Source organism: Erithacus rubecula (genome assembly GCF_903797595.1).
Source record: "Erithacus rubecula genome assembly, chromosome: 2".
Taxonomy (NCBI): Eukaryota; Metazoa; Chordata; class Aves; order Passeriformes; family Muscicapidae; genus Erithacus; species Erithacus rubecula.
The window spans coordinates 98505880-98533177 of NC_136685.1; the positions used below are offsets into that span (position 1 = coordinate 98505880).

Sequence of the window (27298 nt, forward strand, 5' to 3'; positions counted from 1 at the left end):
TGTACTCTTCTACAAGCCTGAATTATGCATTACATTTTTATTGTTAAACATGTTCCTGCTTTTTAGTATTTAATATACTTTTTTTTTCCTAGCAGACTGTTGCATTTTTGAGTTTTTTCATCTCTTTTTAGTCCTTCCTAACAAGTTTTGTTTTGATTTGCTTTTTCCTTTAATTGCCCACTCCTCAGATGTGACCTTCTTAGTCCATTCTGATCTGCCATTGAGACGTGCTTTTAACACATTCTTGCTTAAACAACAATTCATGGCTAATTCAGCAAAGAGGAGGATCTGACTGGTTGGTGTTGATGAATATGATGATTATATCAGTTTGTCATCTGGCATAGCCATTGTCCTCCTCTTCAGTTGGTGTTCATTTCAGTTTGTTACATTACAGAAGTATCAATATGTAATGTTTTTGTTCAGGTTTGACCAAAAAAAGATCTTTTGATAGAAAAAAAAGTCCTCTTTGCTTTAGCTCTGTGTGTACTACAACAACAACTTGTGATACTGTGCTGAAAATTCCTTAATCCAAACAGATTGGCTTCAGATCAGCGACTGCCTAGCAAATCTCCAAGGAATATTTATGACCAGATGACACCCTTACCAGAACCAGATTGGCACATGAGAAGGCTTTTGCTCCTGCATATGCTGTTTTATAGAGTGAGATGTAGATACATTTAATGCTCATATTCTCTGGTCAGATGGAACTGGATTTCAGGGGATCTGAGCCTTGGTCACTGCATTTCCCAAAGAACATAGCACAGTACCTCCATCTTCTTTACAAATTGAAGTTGACTTTCTGGCTTCAACTGGAGTGGTATTGAGGGGATTGCCTCTCAGTGGAAGGAGCTGCTATGCTGCAAACCAGAGCTGCCTGCCCTATCTCATGATCCTGGCAATTTAGCCCAGTGCTTTCAGAAAGAAAGTGCAAAAACTAGCACAAGAACTGATCAGCATGGATTTTATCATTAATAGATCTCCCCACCCACCCCCCCCCCCCCTTTAGGTCTTAAATGCTTTTGCTGGAAGAAGGAACTTTGTAAAACTACAGCCTTCTTGCTTTTGCTCCTTGAATCTTCCAATTGTTCCTGCTGGCAGGACAACCTAGAACCCTGCTCCAAAATTACTAATGCTAACTCATAGAAATGCACGTTTCCGCCTTTTTTTTGGGTGTTCATCATATCCTTAGCTGAGTAGTGGTCCCGGGGATGCAGTGGAGAAGAAAAAAGAATAATTGTTGCTGTGCAAGATGATTAGATGCTGCAGGGGAAGTTAGTGGGCTTTATAGCAGGCATTTAAAGGTATGTAAGCATATTCCTAGGTTCTGTGTGACCAAAGGAGCTTGGGAGAGGTTCAAATGTATTGCAATTCAGAGTGTCATATGCTTAGCAGCTAAGCTTAGCACCTGTTGGTATATAAAACCAGGTCCTCTGCATAACCCATGGACTCTCAAACTCTTCCCAGAATACCAGACCTCAAGGATGTATAATGTGAAACTTTTCAGTGTGTTTGGCTCAGCCACACCTGCCTTTGTAGATAATCTCCAGAAAGCAATTAAATAGTCAGCAAACTTGACTGCTGCACTTGTCTGTGTCCTTTTGTTGCTGTCTGTAGTGAGAGGGCCTGCAGGATGACCACTGTTCTTCACCTGTCTTCGTGGCACTGATGACAATCAGCAAGGGCCCTCTGAGCTTTTTGCAGCTATGCATTACTTTATTTTCGTCCTGCAGGTGTTGAAAACTGTCCTTTGCTTTGTTCATTATTTCAGGGAGGGAACAAAATAAATAGTGTGGGACTTGTGTGGGGCTTTCTTGTGAAGTCAGAGAACATTAAATGCTCATAAAAAAATGTTTTCTCTCACAGTAGGAAACAAATATTGTTTTTTTTTATAAATGGCTCCTCTGGTTTCAAATGGTGAGTAAAAAGAAACTTGTAGGACAGAGGTATGGCATCATTGAAAGATCTGCAGTATGACATTAGGGTGCCTCACTAGTAACTATTTCCTCTCACAGTTCTTAGACATTCATACAATTGTTTAGGTCAAAAAAGACCATTAAGTCTGACCGTTAAGATCAAGTCCAACCATCAATCCAGCACTGCTAAGTCCACCACTAAACCATGTCTCTGAGTGCCACATACATAAGTCTTTTAAATACTTCCAGGGATGATGACTCAACCACTTTTCTGGGAAGAATATTCCGCTGCTGGATGAACCGTATTGATGAAGAATTTTTTTCTAATACCATTCTAAACTAAAAGTGGAGCGATCTAGATTAGATATTGGGAAGAAGGTTTTTACCCAGAGGGTAGTGAGGCACTGGCACTGGGTGCCCAGAGAAGCTGTGGCTGCCCCATCCCTGGAAGTGTTCAAAGCCAGGTTGGAGAGGGCTTGAAGCAACCTGGTCTCAGTGGAAGGTCTTCCTGTCTGTGGTCAAGGAGTTGGAATTACATGATCTTTAAGGTCCATTCCAACCCAAACCACTCTATCATTCTAAACCTCCCTGGCACAACTTAAGGCCATTTCCTCTTGTTCTATTTCTCGTTACTTGGGACAAGAGATCAGCACCGATCTCACTGCAGCCTCCTGTCACATAGCTGTAGAGAATGATAAGATGACAAGAAGTGGTTTCTGGGTATCATCAAAGGATCTCTGCTTGTGTCAGGCCCTGTCCAGTCTTGTGAAAGTGTTAAAAAAAGAATATTACTCTGACATTTCTTTGTGAAACTAAGAAAAAATATCAGACTGCTGGGTTGTGCAGGGTATCTCAAAAGACAAAATAAACTAAAATCAGCTTCCAGAAGAGGGAAAATACAAGGCATATAGTCAGGACCTTGCAGAGCCTACTTAGTTCCTACTTGTGCCAAACAATGGTAGCTCTTCTCTGACTTTGTTCGCATATTTAGTCTTCTAAGACAAAACATGGAACAGTGACACAAGATTGAGGGTTTATGTAGTCCAGAGCTTGTGATAGCGTGTATTGGAATGTGAATTAATTAGTCATTCATGTATTTTGTTACTCAGCCATACAGGATATCTGCTCTTGTGTACTGCCAATTGTCTTTTGTCTTGTAAATGTGAGGAAACTTGTGGCAAGCATCCATGGGGTCAGAGCAGGAATACAGGTAGGTTTACAGTTTACCTCATGTAGTAGAAACCCATACACTTCTGTACCAAAATACAGCATAAATTCCTCCCACCTAAAAGGTTCAGATAGAAATGAAAACTTCTGATTCTTCAGCTTTCAGCAAAGTTAGTAATTACAGTGTGAACAGGTGAAATACCAGATGTGACTTAACTTTTTGTTTATAATTCTGAAGAGTTTATGCATTTTCAAGAAAGTTTTTCATGAAGAACATATATAATTGAATAAATGGGGAGAGTATATGATTAATGTTTTTAAAATAGTAAATGCTTCCCATTTGTAACATTCTTAAAACAGATCAGCCACGAAGACTTTGTTTTTCTTTCTACTTTACAAGGCTGTCTGTGTTTTGTTTATTTACTGTAAAAATTTAGGTTCAATGCCTCCTTTTCTATTTAATCTACAGGAGAATTTTGGTCATTAAACTGCATTAATATACGTTTAATTAAATCATTATATATATATGTGTGTGTGTGTGTGTTTGTGTATATATATATATGATAAATTAATGTGTGGGAATTAAACATTAGATAATGTTAAACATATAATCCTTTAAATTTAATTATTAAATGTAAAGAAATTAACAAAATGAATAATGAAAAGCAGGAGAATGAAAACACACGTGTGAGATCCAACGTAATGTTAAGAAAAGGACCCTCACAGGAACACAGTTTCACTATTTTCAAGCTACTGCAGGCACAATTGGTATTGCAGCAGATCCATTTTATGAGGATGAGTGTTTATTATTGCTTAGTATTGTCTGATTACCACTGTCCTTATCTGTTTCTACTCCTCTTGCACTATGTCCAGAGCAGTGAAAAAAAAAAAAGTTATTTCTACCTTTCAGTGTTTCTGCAAATTATAATTCTGTCAGAGATATAGTGGCTGTAAGGAGTTGGCATCAAGGCAGGCTTGGCAGTTTGAACAAGCAACAGGAGCTCATCTTGTGACTGTTTCAGGCAAGGCAGTGGAAATGGGTCAGCTGTGTTCACCAAATTGGAGTGTTTAAAGTGAGTAAATGAAGTGGCTAAGAGCATTTGAAATACAGATAGCAGGTAAATTTGAAGGAAGAGATGTTTTATAGCAAAGTTCCATAGCACCAATGGACTGGTTGCCATTTCAAGTTGGGTGGGACTTGTTCCGAATGTCTATGTCTGGATAAAACGTGAAACTTTTGGGGAATTTGAAATATGTAAATGCAAGCTTGGTTACAGACTGGCTGGAAGATCAATATTCCAATGTTCTCACTCCAAAATTAAAAATCCCGAGATTTTGAGTACCAGTTTGGTATTCTTAATGAGCTGCTTCTAATTATTTGGAATTATATTTTTACTTCAAAATGTTTGATTAAATAGAGTGGTTTTGGAATAAGTAGTTCAGTTTTGTAGCAATCCTGTTTTAATAAATACAGAGCAACAGCAGCAATCTTGAATCTCTCAAACAAGATTAGGAATTTCTTCAAATAAAAACTAAGTACATGTTTGAAATGAATGAATATTTACTTTTTGTATCTCTAATTAGGAGTATTCTGCACTAAATGTAGGTTATCACAGGCTTTTAGTCACTTAGTTCCACTGTAACATTCTGGATTTATTCATTTTTATATGCATGTTTTAAAAGGCAAAATAATGTTGCAATTGCTGTTGGCACTGTAAAGGGATTTCTGTCCTGTTCTTGCCTCTGCCAAGAGGTAATTTTGTGTCTAGGAAGTTCGTGTTGCTACTGTAAGCCTCTGTTTTCCTCACCTGTAGAAGAGATGGTGGCATTGAAATGTGTTGGTAGAAAAGGAGGCGGAAACTCATCGTATAATATGGCTATTATGGTACAGTCAGCTTTAGTACCAGTTCAAATGCTGCATCTGAATGACTTTATATTACAGAGATGACTATGTTAGAGATTGTCACTTACATAGTGAAATTAGATGGGTTTGATTGTGTGATTCAATTGCAGTAAGTCCGCCTGGGGAAAAGAAAGTGTCTTAAGACAGTGATGTGCATGATTCAGATTGCTGGTCTGCTTTTAGGTGAGAATGTTTCAATCTGGCATAAAGAGGTTCCTACTTCAGTCTTCCTGAGACCACTTTTGCCCAAATCCTTCAGGATGCAGATGAAAAATCTTAGAACTAAACCCTCCCAGATCTGACTGAGATATTTCTCATTTATTCCCCCCATTCCTACAAAGTTCATAGTGTTGAAAGTGAGTCTTGGATTCACCTTGCTATGAAATGGTGCAAGCCATAAAGCTCAGATTAAGGAGCTTGAAATTCTTTTAGATCTATACTGTATCTGGCAATTTGTGTTCCTTTGGGGTTGACAGAATTTTTCTGGCAGTTAAATTTTCACTCCCTGAGTTTTGCCCTGAGATTCAGGTTCAAATAAATCTGAAATGTGGAGCAGAGTTCAGTCCAAGTGAGAGAGTTTCCCATGGTTTCTGTCTGAAATAATAAATCCTTCCTTGGAGAGAGAAGGGCAAACCTCCATTTGGTTCATCCAGAAGATTTGCAGATGCTTTATGAACCTGGGTTTAATTTGGGGTTTGCAAGAAAGCCCTTTCCTATTTCTTCTATTCCTGTTTCAACTCCATGGTAAAACCCTGCCTGTGTCAGAGTTAACAGGAGTTTTTTACTCCCATTTGTAGCAATGGCAGGATTTTCTGTTTGCCTGTTTCTGTTTATTGCCCTTACAGGCCAAATACTGAGTTAGTAAGTATACTTAGTGAAGCACCTATTGATTTTAAGGCAGAATTTCAAAACCTCAAGATTCCATGCTATTTCTCTTAACTCTATTAAAATTGGAAATGTGCTAGCTATCAAATGACCCAATAAATGGCAAAATTCAATTGAGGAAGTGTAGCTCATTGACAGCATATACATTCCTGGATTTTTTTTTCTGCATTTTTAAAGAAGATTCTTTGGCTGCCTTGAAAAATTCACATGCCTACTTCACCAGAACTTGTTTTACCATCTATACATACAGTAAATAGTTTACCTCCTGATTTTACAAAAAACCCAAACAAAACGGGTGTTGTTCTGCTCTTCGACCTGCAGCCTTCTGTACCCTGTAAACTGGAGCAAAAAACATCTGTCTAATCAATCCTTATTTAATAAACAGTTATCAATGTCTTTGAGACAGCTGTATGACATGGGGACATCAGGACATTTGCTGGTTTGCCTTAATTGGCATAGCAATGTTGGTTTTTGGCCTGGCACAGCAGATCGAAAATTGAATTTGCAAAACCAAACTGTAGTTATCTACATTCCTTGATGTCCTCCCAGGTGAGCTGCTGGGCTTCATGCTAATAACTTCTAAAGCAAGCAAACTTCAGCTAATTATGTGCTAGTTTATTCTCCCTTGCTAAATTTTGGCAGGTTGCTTCTGTAAATTATGAAAAATAAATGTGAAATATGCAGATGTCTTTTGTTTGAAGCAGATGTTTGGTCCGCCTTGCCAGAATCTAATCAGCTGTTTCCCCAGAGTTTTTTGTTTCTCCCCCACCCCCAATATTGTCCAAGAGTTTATGAAAACATGAAGGGTTAGGGATTGTAGAACAATAGGGCATAGCTTTATTTTCCAGCTACCAGGCTTCTAGGTAACTCAAGGTAGATTTTTTTAGGCTGATGTCTTCCCTGGCTCAAGTCACAGCAGATGCTGGCATAAGCACAATATTATCTGAGGGGAGAATTTAAATGCAACCTTGCCTGTTGTGGGAGAGGTGGTGGTGAGTTGGGAAGGAGCCAGTGAAAGCTGGCTTTGAAGTCCTGATGGTGCTGGGTTGCCAAGACCTGCCAGGACTTATGTGCTTCTCCCACAGGAGTCTCACAGGTAGGAGAGGTAAAGGTTTCCAGGGGTGCAGATCAGTTAAAGGCAAGGTGGGTGGCTGGATCTGTTTCCTTCCTTGTTGCCCCAAGCCACCCCACTCCATGTCCTGTTGCCTACAGCCTGGCATGGGAGGAGGATGGATTGGCTAGTGTTGTACCCCACTGCCCAACTGGGCTAGAGGGAGACTGACAGGGATGTCTTAGTGCTCTGTTGGCTTCTCAGCCAGCACCACCCTGCAGCACACGGTCCAAACCTGTCTGTAGTGATATGGGCTACTTGCTGTAGTCTCCTGGTTATCACAGCTGCTGAAAGTAAAGCTTTCTCCAGAAGTCTGATCCACACTGTGCCTCGTACTTTTCTTCTGGCCTGAAGTTTAGTTTGGACTTGCAAGACATAGGTGTGCTGACACAGCAGCTGTGCATCCCTTGCTGTGACACTGCACCCTCCCAAGAAGCATTTCTGTCTCAACAGCAGCATTTACTAGTTAGGTACCAACATAAAGTGCAGAAAATGCTCCAGATAAAAATTCCTCAAACCATGAGAATCATCTTCCCTGCTGTTAAAGCTCCAGCAGGCTCATCAGAAGTTCAGTATAAAAGTAATTATTTTTTCAGTAAGTGCTGAACACCTGCTTCGCACTTTCTGTTAAGGCGTTCACAGCATTTGATTGTGCATGGATTTAAACTTCCAGCCCTCCTACAGGTTAAGTATCAATTTCTTCACTTTGCTTATAGTGAAACAGACGCAGAAATAGGCAAAGTGATGTTTTCTTAAAAGAAGAGGTAAGTTTTGTGTTTAAAAGACTTTAAGGGTGTAATGTCATCATGATGATATTAGTGCCTGTCACAACCTCCTACTGGACATATTTTTCCAGCTGCCATCAGGTTTCTCTTGTGGGTCAGCAGAAAGGCAGATATTTCTGCAGCACCGTGTTGGGATTTAGCTCTGTGTTCAGAGCACTTCCTGTTTGAGTGGATCTGCTGATCATTTCAAAATCTCTACTTTCACCTTAGGTGCTGGAAGCTGAATGGCTGCCTGAGTTGATAGCAAACCAGCATCTCTAGGAACCGAGAGGTACAGAGCAGTAGGCAACTTCTTAGCAATCAGTACTTCAATATTATGGTTCTACTTATTTTTTATCATGGCAGAAGCACAGATCAAGAGTCTGTTGTGATAGGTGCTTTGGAAGCAATTAAAATGAACAGTCCTTTCCCTGGGGGCAGGGGTCTTGAGATTGTGGCAAGATGCTTTTTGCTTGTAAATAGATTGCTGGAGGGAAGGATAATTCAGCAGTGTAAGACTGCTAGGGACTTTTTTTTTAATAGTAAAGCTGAAAGGCGAGAAAAAAATTGCCAATTTTTATTAGCTCTTTTACGTTTAGAGTTGGAAGAATCTGGGTTTGGTCCTTTCAAAAGCATTTGTTCAATCTGACTTTATCATGAAGGGATATTTTTTTTTTTTTTTAAATAATCCTCATAAGGCAGTATGAATATATAGTCCTTTGATTATTCAAAAAATTGTACAAATCAAAATAAATTTGCCTGAGCTATTTAAAATAATTAACCTTTGACAAACTTCCCTCTCTGGTAATGGAATAGTAACTATATGAATAAAAGATAAGTCATGATATTCAATGAATTACAATATTCATCCCATAAATTACAGGATAAGATAGCAGTATAATCTACATTTTTGTAGCTGTAAAATGTTCTGAACAGTAGTCCCTGTACTCTTCAGGTTATATTCTCTTCTGTTTCTTTGAGGTGTGCAACGCCTCTTGTATGAAGGGCTTCCAAAGTGATGTTAAATTTCAGCAGTATTCACAAAGGCAATGACCCAGGACTTCCTTCCCTGCTCTGAAAGGGAGTCTGAGCCTTAATGGGAAACCCGTGCTACAAAGGGATTTTCCTGAATTGTAACAGTAAGTGCAAATTATGATCCTGGGAGTCTCTTGCTATATAACCAAGTACAATGCCAATAAACCAGGGGTGTAAACCACATGAGCATATGGACAAAATATGGTCTGAATGGCATGATTATGTTTCTCAGGCCATAATGAATTCATCCCAAGGTGCAACTGTGCATCTGTTGTTATAGTGTTCATGATAGCAAACACTACAGTAAAGGTTGCAGTTTAACTCAAATTGTAGCCACCTGTTTCCATTCACTAACAACTTTCTTAAAAATAATTCCTTCTGGACTGATTCAAATCAGTTTTAAAATGGCCATTCATTTATACATTTATTTGGGGGAAAAAAGATGCTTGATTTATAGAGTAGGTAGGCTGAAAGATGCTCCCTTCCTACTCCCTCCTCATCATGCCAGTCCTGTTGATTGTCACCAATGCATTTCCTTAAAAATAAATCAGGTCCTCTGGATTTTGAGGGACCGATCCAACTCACATTGATTTTTTGGTGAATACTATGTTAGGCATTCTGAGGCTCACTTTGTGGCTGCTGGCATGGACTAATACTGTGTAGGAAAAGATTCAATTACTACATATGAATCTTAGGGTGCTTAGAAGTTAGGAGTCTTGTCAGGCTAGTTTTCTACTATCTCCTCCTCCACGTGTAGTCAGTAAGTGTTGCTTACATGGCATCCCATCTTTCTTTAGCTGGAAAAATATCCAAACTGCAGTCTTTATAGACTGGAGATAAAGGGTAGGATGCTTGATTCTTGACAATTGATAGCAAGGAAGATACATTTCTTTAAATCAAATTTACCATCCCTCTGGGAGGGATGAGATACCAAAAGGCTAAACACTATTATCAAAACTTTAAAAATGGCAATAGAGGAGAACCTACTTCTGGGACTACAGACATCACCTTTCACTTGTCTTAAAAGTTTTTAATGCACAAGTCAACTTTGCAAATTCTTTCCAAGTTTTCCATACATTAAAGGAGGGTCTGCTACTCCTCCTTAAAACAGAGCTCAATATCAGTGATGCATACAACATTTTGAAGTGTAAATGACTCTGCATGTGATAGACTGCCAACAAACATTTATGGAACAAGATAATTTCTTTGCAAGTGTATCTGGTATTTAATGCTCTCCATTGTGCTCTCTTCTGAAGGGAGTAAATGACACCATGATTTCAGGTTTAGTTTTGATATGACAGTGTAGGGAGCTGTTTGGTGTAGCCTTGTATTGGATTTCCTCACAAGCCCCCTCCTGACATCTGTGTGAGAGCGGGAGGGAGATTACACGGATCTTCTTGAAAAACTAACTCACCCTGTCACAGTCAGCTCCCTCTGAGGGGCAAATGCTGATCCCAGCCTCCAGCCTGAAGGGCCAAGTTAGACTCCAGGTTAATCCATAAAGGTTGGTAAGAAAAAAATTACTTCCTTCCCTTGAGACTTCAGAGCATTATTGTTTTTTTCTGCCTGCATGTTGCTTACTGGTACTGTGGAAATGAATGCAGAGTACATTAGGGTGTGTAAAAGTCACAGAAGAGAGTTTCTCTGTCCATTTTACTTCTGTTACGTATGTGGTCCCATTCACAAGGGACAAGGAAGTTCTTCAGTGCACACAGAGTGTCTCTTTTTTTTTAATGTAATAGCATAGATGTATAATCCAAAATGTGGCTTGAGAAGGGTACTCATGCCCTTATGCTTTCTCAGTAAAGAGGAAGCTCTAAAGACTTGCTACAGACTCACAGCAAGACAGGGCAGACTCAGGCTTGGAACTGAAGTCCTAACCCTATGCTAACCCCTGGGGCTCCTTCTTCTCTGTGCTGGCTCTGCTGCCTTCAAGGCTCTCTGTGCCTGGGAAGGTGAGAGCATTAATGTGCAACAGCTCTGTGAAACCTCTGCCAAGTGCACAAAATTCCATTTGACCAAGTTTCCATTTGACCAAGTGACTTGACTGTCATTCTTTCATTGTTACAAGCAGGGACAGCCATTGTGGTAGAAATTGTTTGAGATAGTAGCAAAGGCTGTGTTTTGTTTGGGGTTTCAAAAAAGTGTTTAAAGTTGCTGCTTGAAACTAGGACTTGCACAGCATTTTTGTTCATTTTCTTTCTTGTCAGCATGTTTTCTACCAAACCCCTGTTCTCTTGGGTGGGACAGAAGAAGATGCTGGCAAGATGGGCAGATGGATGGCAAGCTGCCACTCAGCCTGGAGCTTTGCAGTCCACAGCTACCTGGACCCAGAGGGCTACACGTCGCATGATTTGAAGCCTAAAAGAGAAAGTGAACTTGCAGTGACTCATTTCAAATAACTTTTTTACTTACCTTTGTTAAAAGGTTCCTTAGTTTAAGCCTGTATTATCACAATTAAAAAGAGGCATGGATATAATTATGTAGTAATTGCAGTAAATTATCAAGATGAAATCATTAAGGCAGCTTTTTCTATTATTGCTTCTTAAGGTAGATGTCTTATTGTATATATTTGGAAGAGAAGAAAAGAAGAATTCTCTTGGAGTTTTATATTACTAAAAATAAAGGAAGATTGGGCTCTTCTGTTGCTGCTTATTGACACTGTTAAGAATAATGTGAGTGACATGGAATCAAAGAAAAGTGTGCTCTTCCCTGAGCCCTAACTGAATAGCATTATAGCTCATTTTATAAGACTCTCAGTTGTGAAGTGGCCTTTTTTCCTTCAACATGCATGTAGAGGAAATTATTTGCTCCACAGAATATCTTTATGTTTACGAGTTAGCCATTTGCAGAAAAAATGTTATTTACATAGATAAATTCATAGGGGAGAACATGAAATTGACCTCTTTGCTTTCTTTCCTTATGGAAATCTTGTGTGGGTATTCTTGTTTTCTATTAGGGATGTATGAGGAAAGAAGGGGGAATATTTCTTCAGTCTGTCTCAATAGGCTTTTTACATGGGCTCAGAGTTCAGAAAGTCTGCTAGTGGCAATGATATATCTGATTTCCAAGATTTGGTGTATAGAAAAATATTAACAATTATGCAACTTTTGTATTACTTCATTCTTGTTTATTCTTTTGTGTGTATTTATCTGTGTTTTCAAGACAAAACAGTAGTGTGTCACTCAGGGGATTGGTAATTGGATAGAGAGCCTTTCACCTCTGGGTCAGGAGTTCAGATTTGTTACAGGTCAGTACTGCCTGGGAGCTGCTATCATGTGACAGCTGCTCAGTGGCCTTTTATGAAATGAGTTGGTGGTCCCAGTTCACTGCCTTGAGAGCAGGTGTCTTCAGCACAGATCAGACCTGAGGGTGCCAGTGCAAAACCAATTGTTGGGAGAAAAGAGGAATTGGACTTGAGTATAATGCTCACAGTTTGCATGAACTTAAAAAAATCAAGGGAGCAAACAGACATGTCTAGATCCTCGGCTGGTGTAGATTTGGCATAAATAAAGGAAGTGTAGTTGCAGTGATATCACCAGCTGATTAAAACAGAACTCACTGTGGTTGGACTGATTTTAGTAATCTAAAGGTTACTGACATTACATAATATGTTTAGTAAAGATGAAAATTATCAATCTAAGTAGCTTAAAAACAAAATCTCATTTAAAACAAATCGAGGCTTCCTGAAATTTGGAATAGCACTAATTCTTCCATCTCGTGATGCCCTGAGATAACCATACAGTTATGGTTAATGGATTTTACTGTTTGTTGTCCCAAAGGAGGTGAAATTGAATTCCAAAGATACATTAGTCTCCAACTTTTAATGACTCTCTGTTTTTAATAGCTTTGCCTGTGCTTCTGCCAGGGCAACAAACCTAGGCAAGCAATTCTGAATTGTTGAGGTGTAGTGGTGAAAGTGAAGACTTCCACCAAGGAAGCTCCTAACACTAGAGGACCATAAATGTCTCACAAAACTTTAAAAAGTCTTTTAGCTGTTAAGAAGTAGCTTAGTTATCTCTGATATCATTGAAGTCTTATTAAGAGGAGTCTCAGTCTTTTCTGACAGTGTCTAAGAGTTAGTAAGAGAACCATTTGCTCTATTAAAAAATATTTCTGTTATGCTGAGATTTTGCTACTGCATTTCAAATCTGACTTATTTTGGTACTTATTTCAACGGGAACAATAGAATATCGAGGTTGTCTTAATTTTGTCATAAAAGTGAGCCTGAACTGAAACATTTATAAATTCTCTGAAGTAATTCTGTGCTTTAAAGGGCATATTCTCTGTTTGTGCAGGGTGCATCATGGAAAGAAGTTGAACTTCTTTGAAATGCAGACTTCAGCCTTAATTACAGAGTAGTGACTAGCACTTCCATTGCTTTAGGCTTAAAAATTATGGAGACAGAAAAGTAGCCTCTTCTCAGTAATTGCTTTTCTTCATAATGTATAACTTATGTTCTCTTTCCTTAAACTCACTATTCCCATGTCTGGTATAATTTAGGTAGCAGGATATCTTACCTCATAGCTGCTAGATGAGGGGACAAAAAGGCAAGCAAGAAAAAGGGAGGGAGGATTGAAATTAGGATAGAGGATAGAATGGGGAGTGAAATGACATTTTTAGTGATACAGTCTGTGCTGAATGATCCAGTCTTATTTTCTGTGCACTCCTGGTTGTTGGTTATGGACAAGGACTAGAAGACTTACCAGATGTCTTTAAAAAAATAGTCAATTATCAAAGTGTTCTAATCCTCTCTAGTGTCAAATTCCTCCACGAACTTGTGCCTTGTGTCATTCAGAGTTTACTGACTTAGTATGTTGTGTGTTTTTCAAAGTCTGACCTGATTTACTGTCTAGGAACAATTAGGGCCATGACGATACAAATACAGTATTCAAAGACATTTGCTTCAAATGGATCAGTTTCAGTATTTGCAAAAATGAAGGTGGTGGGATTCAGCTATAGATTAGTCCAGCCATTAGAAAAGGAGACAAACACTGCTTGTACAAGTACTTTTGCTACATCTAAATTGAATAAACTGAGGCTTTGGAAGAAGGAAGAGTAAAAATTCCAGCTGCCTCCTTTCTTTCTAGCTGAAACTTGGAGGTACAGGGGCGTAGCTAAGCTTACCTTATTCAGTCACCCAGAAAAAGACACCACTTGAATGCACTCTCTGAATAGAAGGCACAATGATAATAACAACGTCACACAACAGAATGGCTTCTGCCAAATCGCCTTAGCCTTCCTGCATCATCATCAGGATCAGCAATCTGTTAACCAGCCCATTCTCTAGGTTTTGCTGTAGCATTATACTGTAATTTGAGATTACTCTTGCACCTAACAAGAAACAAACAATTCTTGAGAGATGATTTAAAGGGAAAAAAATGCAACAAAAGAAATGTCACAATCCAGAAGAGCCAAGTATTGGAAGGTGAAGGGAAGATTAAGAAGAAATTGCCTGTTACAGAACTTCATTAAAGCCATTTATTAGCTTTGTAATGCCTAACAGTCTTCTGGCTCCAGAGTTTTTTCATATAGGGGGTGGATAAGGGCGCATTTCCCTTTCATTTGCATTCTTGATCCCTGCTGCTCTGTTTATGGTTTTGATGCTATTCATACAGTCTTTGCAATATTAATTTTTAATTTATGATGCTCATTAGGAGACACTTAAAACAGAACAATTATCATTTATCTTGATATATTATTTACTAAGACTTGCTGTCATGGTTAGGGACCTGTGATTAGTGGGAGGGGAATAAAAAGCAGTTCCAAAAGGTGCTTGGCTGAATGGACTGAATTTGAGGAAATGGTTGTCACCACCAAAGGCCTGAAGTTCTGATGTCTAAGCGAAAGACTTGCAGTACCTAATCAAAACTCAGGAGGAACCTTTGAAGACAAGACTGGGACAGTGCTTAATGAACCTGGAGGATAATATTAATGAAACTCTTCTGTAAACCACCAACTCATCAATTATTCATCTTGCATGTGTCCTGGTACTTTACTGTCTTCCCGTTTTGTCTCAATATGATTACCTTTTTTTTTATTCCCTGTATCCTCATTTTCCTTTTGTGGTTTTGCTGACGTGTACCCTTGGTAGCACTTCCTCCCTGGCAAATTCTGTTTTTTGAAGCAACCTCACAGTATCCACAGGAACCAGATAGGTAAACTGTGCTCTTTGAAGGCATTTGGATAACTGTTCTGCATTTAATAAGACTTAGTAAACCAGATCACTGACATGACAGCCTTGGAGACCCTGATTTGTCAAAGACTACCACAATGGAAATTCAGAATGATTTATGTATTTCTTAATTAATTTTTAGGATTTAGTAAGTTATTGTGATACTATCTATATAGAAGTCTATGTGGAAAAACAGAATTTCAAATAGTAGTGACCTACTAGGAATTTATAGACATGTTCTTTCCTCTCCCTCTTCCAGACCTGTCCCTCTTACAGGACTTATGAGATTCCCTGACTTTAGTCTGTGAGTTCCCAGGTTGTTTATAATGTATGCTTGTGCAGAAGAGAAGGCAAATTGGATGTTTTGGAGCCTGATAATTGCAACTCTGCATCTGAAACCAATTGTGGTATTTTTGACTCTGTTTTATTTAGTTATTTTTAGACTTCCTGAAAAGGGTATTATTTCTGTTTGTTTTCTGTTTGACATCAAAGCAGGAACAGCAAGTTACTAATTTTGTAATCTATTCCCTGGACCCTTGGCTTTCAATTTTTTGAACCATTGCACAGCAGCAGTGAACAGTATGTAGAAAACCTCAAGGGCCAATACAATCAAACACCTTTGAGACACATGTACCATTCCCTGCCTCTTTTCTGAAAATCTTGACACTGCAACTAATCTCAAAGGCAACCACTGTATTGATAAACTATATTTTCTAGGGGGAAGGATAGGGAAGGAATAATAAATTATGAGATTCACCAATTCCAGCAGTTTTTTTTTTTTTTTTTTCTCTTCTACCTTCTGGATTTTGCAAGCTCGTGTTTAGAATGTATTTATATCAGAAGAGAAAAAAGAAAAAATTCTCTATCTGGTGTTCTGAGAAAGCTGATGCAACAGTCTATGATGACTCCTTCAAAATAGTGTAATGAGGGCAGCACACAATGCTGCAGCTTCTATTTATGCTATGTAGCATTTTTAATCTTCAAGCCTGTTTAAAACCATACCAGCTTTGTCTTTGCAGCACTCCTGTGGACAAGGTAGGCACTGGTAGCCTCTTTGTTATGTTGTATCAGAACTTCATTGGGCCCTGTATTCAGCACAGGAATCAGTTCATGTTATTTTGCACCCTGTTGTAGCTTCAGATCTTTTTGTAAAGAAAGCCCTGTGAAATCATGATTTCTGCCACTTCCCCAGCAAGACCAGCTCTGACTACTGCTGTAAATAATTGGTGTTCAGAATTAGCCATATGCTAAACCTGAGAATATTTATCTGACGATATTTTTCCTCATTAATTGACAAAATAATCCCAAAGAGTTATCTTATTTTTATACTACATTAACTCATTTAGACAGAATTTTAAAAACCATAGCATAGTTTGGAGATGTAAATCCTGTGGTCTGCTATGACATGAGCACTCAGAGCTGGAGCTTGACCCACGCATGGGTGATGTGACACATCCACATGTCAAACTGCAACCCCAGGCTGGAATTGGCTTGTCTCTTGGAAGCCTTGTAGCTGTGCTGGTGTGGTGTGCTCCTGGGCTTACTGTGACAGAGAAGGGGGTGAGAAGACAGCAAGTGTTGCACTCGTACAGTGATAAATGGAGGTTTCCTCATGCCCCTGTGCTCTCTCTGTAAGCAGGCACCAGGATTCAAACAGCCTGTCTGAAAATGAGTGTTGGATTAAAATCAAGACACTCTAGACTTTTCTAGCCATTCCAGCTGGTTGTACAGGGTTTCATTCATCACCTCTAAAAAATGTTTTTGGATTAGGCTTACATCTTTCCAACCAAATCCAACCTTAGCTGTTCTGGTAATTTAATGTTAGAATTGCAATTTACTATAAACCTTCTTAGCAGGCAGGTAATCAACTTAACAGACTTTATTGCACAAGCAGCTGTTCAGCAATCTAATATTATTATTTTTTTTTACCTGTTATTTGCAGCTGCAGAACAGGATAAATCCACATTAGTTTCAGTCTGCCTGACAAACAATTTCATCTCTGCCATGTTCTAATTTTTGATAACTTTCAAGATCTGGCTTCTGCAAACTATGAAGCACATAAATTGAACAAAATAGCTTTGAATAAAACAAACCTGCTTAGTTTCTGTGGCTTACATGCCAAAGGCTTGGCAGTTATATGATATGTTAGTGATTTCTTTCTGTTTGTTTGTTTTTGGCTTCTGCTTTTTTTGTTTGTTTTCAAAAAGGGTTTATCTATGTTTGTGAGAGGTTAGTGGAATTGCTAATGTTTTAACATGATAAGAATAACCCCAGGTGCTTATAGCATTTGAAACAAGGCACAGCAGCAAGGTGAGATGAATAGGCGTGTTCTTTCTAAAGATGGTGTGCGCAGTAATAAAGTCGGAGCTTTTAAACCACAATCCTGTTTCCCTAAAGTGTTCTTCGTGATCACATTCAGCTTTCATTGAATGTGGCAAGGGGGGAGAACTGATAGTGTGCATGTCACTGCATAGCCTGGCATAGCTCTTTTAATGCTGGCCCTTTATAATCCTTGTAAGGTCTTGTAACTTTTCTGATTTTTGCCCAGGGATAACTTTTCCCTTATTTTAACATATTTTCCTTTGTCTGGTTTGGCCAGTAATTGACTTTGTCCTTTTTTCATTTATTTCTCTGCCTCTTGGTTGTAGCATCTTCTCCCTGGAGTCTCAGGTTAGAAGTTTTCCCTTTTGTGAAACCATGACAGGTGCCTAATTGAATGATGAATGTCCCTTTATTACTCTGTAATTGAACTGCCAGCTTTTTGATTGGTTTGTGGAGATGCTCCACTCCTCATCAAGCACTGCGGGGGGCTCCAGGGCTGGCAGACTGGGCCTACCCTCCATCTGTCTAATCGCATCTCTCCCCTACTTGGGTTTTGGGTGGGGAGGGGGCTCAGGGGGAGGAAAGTCATAATAAATTATGCTAATTCGGCATCGCTGTGACAATAAGAATATCACATTGTTACGCGCGTGGTGGTGGCAAATGCAAGAAGACGTGTTGTGGTGGTGGCCGCCTGGCCTGACAGGCCCTCGATGAAGATTAATGGCCCTCACCTGAGTGACAGAGCGGGGGACTGTGGGGCAGAGAGGGTCATTCATCATACTCTGACAGGTGTCATTCACTCCGACAGCCGCACCACTGTCGCCCGGCGAGTGGTTCCATTTTTCTGCCAGTTAAGCAAGGAGTTTAATAACATCTCCAGAATTAAAACTCATTCTTTGTAGCAGGTCTGACAGCTGAAAATAAGAAAATCAATTCTTCACATGTTATAGCACAGTTAACTGACTAGGGTTTTGACTTTAATTTAGTCTTTGGTCTGAATTTCAAGTAGGCTGCTTTTGTAAGACATCATCTATTAAAATTTACCAATAGCGCTAACTTCACTTTTATTATTGTGGCTGGATTAAAATGCAGCCTTTAATAGTAGATGTCATCCTCATTTGGTGCAAACGCAAGCTCTTACAGCTCTGGTGAGGGATATTCGACTTCATCCTCATTACTGATGTTTATAGCTTCTCTCTTCATTAATATTGATCCCTAAACTACAGAGAAAAACAAGACAGACACTAATACAAACCACTTTGCATCATTATACAGTTTGAATTTCTTGGTTTCAGTCATTGTGGCAAGCTGAATAAAGTATTTCAGAAATAGAAGAAAAAAAAAGAAGAGACAGCCCAAACTTTTGGCTACTCTTGGTGGGAAGAACCAGGTTAGCCTTATTGCCCTGTGCTGCTGATGGCTTTGTGCTTCAGAATAGGGCTCGCTAATCCTGGGGAAGGCTTGGACATAGCCCCTGAGAAGATAGTGCTAAAATAACAACCTTAGTATGTGTTCAGCTAGTGAAGCTAGGACAAAAATGCTTGTTGCCTGTTTCATTTAACTCAAAAAGACTGTTGTAGCCAAGGGACAGGCATGACTAGCTGGAATCTCTGACATGGAAATATGAATGAAAAAGACAGATTGATGTCTGTTTGTGTAACTTAGGAGGTTTGTGATATATCAGTGTGACACCACCACGAGAAATGCAGCCGGAATGCAGAGAAGTATGAGACCAAGTGTTTCCAGTGGATCTGGCAGCACTGCTGTTGCTGTATAAGGTCAGAATGAAGCTGCATTCGCAGAATTATGTGCGGTTTGGGTCAATGTAATCTAAAAGGATTGATTCCATGTGGAATAAGTGCCAAAAAAAGGCTGCTAGCATGATCAGGAAAATGCAGATCTGTTCTTACAAGGAGAAAACAAAGGACCCTATTGTTTGGATGAATGGAATGAGGGCTGAGAAGGACTGTGCCTCTCTACAAATACTTCAGGGGAAGTAAACATGGGGAGTTGAGGAGAGGACAGTCTTGGTGGGACAGCCCAGGGCATTTTTTCCTGTCCTGCATTCATATAAAGCAACCATAATTTGTGTCCATGTAGGTAATAAATCAAGAATTGAAAGGAATTGCATGTGTACCTCTCAGTCTTTCTGAGATATTGTGGGGAAGGAAAGGTTTTGTTTAGAGCTGCTGAGGAAGGACAGGAATTTATCACACATTAGGAAATTTATTTCTAAGTAAATTTCTCTGTTGCAAGTGGAGAGGGAGTGTAGGACAACCAGGCTCCTCCACAGACACTTATTCAGGTATCTGGAATCATATGAGAGAAGTTTGTACACCTCAATGATGTGAATAAGGAGTTCTGTGCTTATTTTGTTTATAGAGAGCATGTTGTAGTTAGCTTTAAATTCTTGTAAATTTTTCCCTCTACTCAATATAAAATGTTAAATTTTATCCTGTAGAGGCTACTCTGTTTTGAAAGGAAAAATTTTCTCCTCTGTTTGTTGTTCCTGTTATGAGTGTGCTGCATTTAAACAGTATAGATGGATACACAGTGTAGAAAAGCAAATTGACTATACAAAGTAATAGATAACATTTTACAAGTCTCTGTTTGATCTTAGCTGATTGTGTAAATATGTGGTGTTTCTTTCCAGTGCAAAGGAGAGGCAAGAAATGAGTGCTTTTTTTCTTTTTCTTTTTCTGAAATCATTAACAAATTATGTCCTCTCTACTTCCTGCTGGTTATTGCAGTTTTTTGCATGAGGCATTAAATAATAACATAATATTGGGCAGCCTCTGGCATCAGAAGAGGAATATTATATGGATGATACGGCACATGCATATAAGGATGAAGGAATGTCTCTGACCAAGAATTATATATAGTGGCAAGTTTAGGATCTGTCTTGACTCTTGAAAATTAAATAGTACCTTGGGCTCTATTTGGTTCCAGTTTCAAACTGGATTGGGGGAGAAGGCTCATCAGTGTGTTGAATTGATACATTTCTCATAAGTTTGCTATTATTATTTTTAACTGTGCAAATAAAATCATATTTATTCTGAATATTTTTTAATGCATACATGGTGTATGAGTGAAGTGAAAATAGAGAAGTGGAAGGGTTTAGGTGTTTTCTAGTAGAAGGATTGCTCTTGCTTTCAGTATCACTCATAGAAAAAATAATTGGTTTAAAGATATGTGAGTCACTGTATATTTGGAAAGCAAGTCTTTTCACTAAAAGCAGGTTTTTCATAAGTTAACTGCTTATGAACCTAAAGAAATATGCCCTCTAATAACTTTTATTTCAGATAATAAGAGAAACTATTAAAACACACCTTTTACCTCACTAATGCAAATGCCTCTATGTTAAACTACTTCCATTTTTCCCTCCTTATTCTGGCTGGCTCTGCACTCCAAAAAGAAGATTCAATGAGAATTACACATGCAAAAAATAGGAATTTCACAGTCAGAAACACCTGCCTGTCAGAATAAATTAATACAAATTTGTTGTTTGGGGTCTTTTTTCCTGAACCTCAACTATAGGTATCTCACCTACCTTTCCTCATCCTCATTCTAATCTGATGACAAACAGTTGAGCTGAAATTTCCATGTATTTATACCTTAGTGCAAATCATGTGCTCAGAGACACCCAATGACTTGTCAGGAAGATACTGCAGGGTCTTTTAGAAGTGTCACCCCAAACAGAACATGAACATTTTGATGCTTTCTGTGGTAATATTCCATAGAAGAAATTCCTAACATGCATATTGTGCCTGCCAGGCTTATTCAATGACAAGGAAGATATTTCTCTATTATCATCTATTATGCAAATAAAATCTATATACTACTCAGTTTCTCCCAGAATTTGTAATAACTAAAGGGTACTGGAAAGTTTGGGATATTCAGCAGCTGCTGAAGACAGGATGTGATCTTACAAGGTCAAGGTGGGAAAAGTGATACAAAGTGAATGGGTGACTATGAGTCCGCTGTGTTTTGCTAAAATCTTATTTTTCACTGTAATTTAACATTAAAAAGTAACAATGTATAGAACTTGCTATTTGACATCATCTGATAGGACAGGATATGTAATTCCAATTTAGGAGGTGCTAACCCTGGTGAATTGTGAGGCAGAGATGAGATTAGCACCCTGTTCTCCATTCCCTCAGACAAGCTGGCCTAGTTATTTTAAGGTGTAGGAGGGTATTAACCAGTGCAAATAAAAATAGCAAAAGGAGTGTTAAAGTAGCTTCTTACTGAGCTGACTGTACTTCCTGTTCTAATTATTTTCACTAAACCACTAAGAACTGCCTATACTTCATTCTTTCTTCTTTTTTTTTCCCCACCATGAATCCTGGCACCTGTACCTCATGGCTTTGTTCTGGGTAACAATATCTGTATGGAAATCTTCAACAACGTTTTGTTGTCTTGAGTGGGTTCTTATTACATTACTTAAACTGAAATAAATGTATTTCTACAGCATGGCCAGGTGCCTGGCTTACGTGGAGGTTTCACTTACTATACAGAGCCTTAATGACTAGAGTAAATGAAATCTCTTGGGCATTTGAAGTGGATTTCCCAGCCATCCTCAAGTTTGCTAACCTATCCAGAAGGAAACTCTTAACTACCCATGTCTAAATACCACCAAGGGAAATTACTATGTCTACTTACTACTATGCTCTCATCCAACTAAAATCAACAAAGTCAACCAACTTAGCTGAGCGGACTGATTTTTAATTTTAGCATTAGATATTGACCATTGTGTCAGCTGTTTTGTGGTTATAAAAAGGCATTCGATTCAATTTTTATGTAAGCGATGCTTTTATCCAAGATAGCTTCAGATGCATAGTCACTGATGAAAGTGTAAAGTATTGAAAATTTGATATTCAGTGTACAGCAATGAGAACATGACTTAAAGAGGAGGTTATGCAGGCAATTCGATTCTAGCAGGCTCAATTACAGTAGAAGTTAATTTGATAGGGATCATAGACCTACACTGTAGCCAATTAGTAGGATGAAACTGGAGTACACACAACAAAAGGGCCTGATAATAAGCAAAGTGCTTAGGAACAGAAGCCAAATGAAAATGAAATAAAAGGCTGTCATCCAAAAATCTCTGGTCTTGAGAACATGGGACAGCCTCCAAATGGATGATTATGGCATTTATCACAAGGTACATTGGGTCAAAATACCCATTGAGGTTGGTACAGAAATTTCATAAACAGGAAACTGCCTAAAGAAAAAGGTGATTTGGAAAAGAAAGAAAATGCTGATCTAACCTGCTGTCAGTTCTCTTGGATCTACAAAGGTAACTTACATGCTTATATTCATTCTGCCTTTCAGATCATTCCTTGTTTGAGTTAGGATCCTGTTTGCTTTAGTTTTGGTAGTGCTACTGTAGCAGAGAGAGGTATTTCCAGAGTCTGGTCCAACCTAGGGTGATGAGGGAGCCAATATACTTTATTGGTGACAGTTTCCCCTGATAGGCAGGAGTTCAAGGTGTATTTCACTTAAAGCACATGAGAATATAACTTAAATATCCTGTAGTATAAAGTGGATTTGTTCTAGCTGTAGGAGAACAAATGAAGGGGTGGACACTTAACCCCAAACACAGGCACTGCATGGTGACACTGAAGATAGATGGCATTTAGGGGCATAATGCCACAAAATAAGATGTATGTTTAAGGTATAATGCTGCAGAATGACTTTGGCAAGCTGCAGATGATGTTACCAGAATCTGAAAGAGTTACATTAAATAACATACGTCAGGTTGGTAATATGGGCTGCTGGATGATTCTTGTGGAAACTGGCCCAATGGCACAGGAGCACAGTGAGGGGATGAATCAAGGAAGCCTCTGGGAAAGCAAATACTCTTCTAAAGAATGACACTTGAAAAGGTTTGGGGCAGAAGGAATGAAAATGACATTGCAAGTAGAAATAGCAAGAGACACTCCACCACATTGGGGTTAACAATTCTGAGAGTGTTCAAGAGAGAAGGGGCTTATCAACAAAAATGCATTTGAGATCATGCTGGGGAGTCCCATTGGAACCATGCTAATAGATTCATTTTAAGGCCTGAAAAGACTTTTATGTTTATTACTTTTGTAATACAAACCAGAGCACCTTGCCTTTTAATTTTGCATTAAGCTGCTAATGTTTATTATCTGAGCATACTAGATGCTTACACTAGGAAGGCTTCTTTCTAGAAGATTTCAAACTGTTACAAATGTACCACCTTTTCCTTGCTTGAAGTGTTACCTTAGTTAATTATTAATTTTGTCTTTGTGGCTATTTCAACTATTTCATCATCTTGCACATATTTCCTGCTGGTTTAGAGATCAAGAATGGATGTCTTTCATTCATATTCAAAAGTGGATAACTCTTCATCATGTGATGCAATAATCAGACTCCTAACCTTCTTTTGGGTAACTCCGAACACCTTACAGAAGTGTGTTAGTCAATGCTATTGCCTTTAACCAAAAAGTATTTTATTAGTAATTGTTTAGTTGATAAAACTTGTCTCTTTTTTCCCCACTATAAAGTAATGAATTAGTTAATTAATTTATTAGCAGTAATACTAATCTTTCTTAATTTTATATGTATCTAATCTGAAATCAGTGTTTTCATAGCTTTTCATAAGGCCAGTGTCAGGCTGTTCATCTTAGCATTATTTTAATTATCCCATTTAGCCTTCTTCCAGACAGTGGATGAAGCATATCAAAGGCATGGATGGAAAATCCGTGGCTTGTGTGCCATAAAGAAATTTAGCTAAAGAGCTCATATACTGTGGCTGGGAAAATCCCTGTAGTTTTCAGGATGTCAGTGCTGTTACACAGGTAAACAATGATCTGTTCCTCACAAAGTAAAAATGTGGAATCTCTGAATCTCCTATAAAAAGCTGGAAAAATTCTGTGTGTTATGTGGCTGTGGATGAGCAGAACCTTTTAGTTTACACAGGGACTGTCTCTGGGCTTTACAAGCTCTTTAAAACTGGAGATGCCTAGCCAAGAAATTCTTGCACGTTAAATTCATCTTAGTCTAGATTTTGAGTTTTGTTAATAAAGCACAAATTACTTAGAAAATTGTCCAAGGTTTGCTATTGAAAACCTCCTGGGGACTGAATTTGAATCCATGCCTGTTGTGGGTAGGGATCTCCCAGTAGATATCTCTCTCTCTGCAATGGGCAGTTCAGTCCAGATCAGGGATCAGTCAGCTAGAACACATTCCTCTTTCTCCTTAACATCTGTATCAGGCAGATGCAGGGTCTGTTGATGGTGTTTTATAGTGATGTGTAAAATCATTAATATAATTTAGAAAAATTTGCCTTGTATTACTCAAGGTAAAAAACTCTTATCACCTGTGAAACTGGCTAAGGACAATGTTCAGATACTTCCTCCTGTTTTATTTCCTAGAAAGAGGGTGTATGTTGAAATCCAGATGCCTTCATTTATTGTAAAGGTGGGAAGTATTTATCATTTTTTTCAAATTAATTTTGAGAAATCTGCTTGGGAGGAAATTGTAGTGATAATATTTTCACTGTTCTTGTAAATAACAGCAGATTTCAGATTATTTTATTATTCTTCCCTGAAATTTCAGATGCAAGTTCATCTGTTGAAGGATTTGACACCTGAGAAATAGCATCAGATATACAATATTAGTCTAGCAGGTTGAAGTTTTCCACAAGGATAAAAAAAAATACTGCGCTGTTTAAAATACTATTTTGAATTTATGGACATCAAACAACTGTCTGGAAACATACTAGCTCAGTCTGTAATACTATAGGAACTGCTTCGAGTATCACTGTTACTCTAATTCTTGAGGCATTAATGTTAATGATAAACATTAAAAAAGAAATGCTTTCAGTATGTTGAAAGAAGTATGCTGTGGCAGCAGAAACCCAGAAAATTCTAGTAATTCTTTCTTGTAGGCTCTTCATGGGGAATAACTGTATTCCAAGTCCATCCCACTACTTTAAACACTCACTTGAGTTGCAAGGCTCAAGTGAGATTTTTCATGAAGTTAATAGAAATGTAAAAAAATTTCCTTCAGAAAACGACTCTGGAGGTCATCTGGAGCATCCTTATAGGCAACAGCTGATGATGGCTCCTAGTGGACAGTCTGGCTTTTTGTTACTATCTTGCTGAAAGTGAGATTCCTATACAGGGTGGAGACGAATAACAAACAAAACAAACAAACAAGAAAAAAAACCCAAAACAAATAAACAAAAAAAAAACCCAAAAAAACCCCAAAAAACCAAAAAACCCCAAATAAACAAAAAAACCCCAACCAAACCCAAACCAAACAAGAAACACATACAAAAAAAACTGCCAAAACCCCATTAAATTTGGTGTAACTATGAGGGCTAATTCATTGTGTGATTATGCAATAAAACCAACTGGTTTTGCTTGAAGGTTTTTACAGTTAGAAGATTTATATAGGAAAAATAGCTGGGATGATGTAATAGCTGAAGTACTTCTGAAGGTGAGCAGTGTGGGACACGGTTAAATCTAATTAAACACACCAAAATTAGCATCGAGACAAAGTGTGAAAATAAATGTAATCACAGGGGAAGAGTAATTCTAATAAATTTTCTTTTAAAAGTAAATTTTTAAAAATTGTATTTAAAACTGAGAAAAATATCTATGTAAAAGACCTTGGGGAGGTTAATTAAAAAGTAATCACATAGGCTGAGAAAAAGCTTACCCATCTTTGTTGCCTATCTGCAGTCCCAATTGCAGAAGTATCTAGTTAATCTGAAATCTTCATGATCATACTGCTATGAAAATTTCTACAAACACAGTGTATTGGTTCTTTCCATACATATGCATTCCTTAGATGAACTGTTGTTTGTTTCCACTGAATATGAGTGTTTTGCTATAGGAAACTAACCAATTAATGATTTTTAAACTAGTACTTTAAAACATCAGCACTAGACCCAAACAGTCCCCAGTGACTACAGCATATTATTAGCAAAGCTGTCTGAATTAATGTTGCTAATAATAAATAATAATAAATAAAAATATTATAATAATATAATAGATAACAGATAATAGATAATATATACATATTTTATATATAATAAATAATAATGAAACTGCAATGCAACTTGTAATTGAAGCACTGTAAACGGTGCTGCTTCCAGATTGAGGTCTGTCATCAGTAAATCTAGTGCTGTTGCAACCCACCAGGAACAACAAACACAAGGCTACTGAGAGACTGAAGAAATCAAAGGTGTTTGTATACAAGATTTAGCAATACATGTCACCTGATGACACCATTATTCTCTGGTCTTATGGCATTGTCTTCCATTTCTCAGACTTTCCCATTTATGACAGAATACACCTTAACCATTTGGTGATGCTACACTTCCATTATCTGCTGTGTCTGTCCCTTTTTTAAAATAATTCTTCTGAGCTACTTTTTGTTTTTCTCATATTATACAACCTAGGGGAGAATTTCTTGGCTCCCTTCCTGGCTCCAAGGGGTTTTATGTAAAAGCCGATGTGTTTTTAAATGTTCAGCACATCTCCAGTGTTAGAAAGTCGGCCTAAATCCTGGAAGCTTTAACTATTTGTTTACAGATTTTGAACAGAAGATGAACTGGATTGTTTGTTGTTGTTGTTGTGGTTTTTTGTTTTGTTTTGTTTTGTTTTTTTTTAAGTCCCTAACATTCTTTTCCTTTTTATTTCTAAAATTTGACAGCCTGGAGTTGTGGAGCACTGTCACTAGAGAGTTGCCATAACAGAAGCTGCAAGTGCTCGCCTGTGCCAGTTGGTACAAACAGCTACAGGGATGTGGTGGCCATATCAGAGATATTAGGTGTTTCTACAATCTCAACCAATAGTTATAAAAATTGGGAAAAGTGTGAAAAAGCCCAGGGCTCAGACAGTTTGCTTATGCAAAAGTGTTTTGCTGTTTGCAGAGCAGCTCTTGAAAAGGAGGCTGGCACACCTCAATTTTCGCAGCTGTAAACATTGCATCAGTATTTAGAGCTTTTTGTCATCCTCAGTTTTCACTTTAGTTTGCTGTCAA

General features: G+C 38.2%; 1 long non-coding RNA gene across 1 annotated transcript in view; it reads left to right on the plus strand.

The window, feature by feature from the left end:
- The window catches only part of LOC306797945, a 71072-nt gene extending 46975 nt beyond the window's left edge, over positions 1-24097 (plus strand). Inside the window, exon 3 of the long non-coding RNA XR_013773239.1 lies at positions 23967-24097. This is a non-coding gene — a long non-coding RNA (uncharacterized lncRNA). The remainder of the gene's footprint in view (positions 1-23966) is intronic.
- The last annotated feature ends 3201 nt before the right edge of the window (positions 24098-27298 follow it).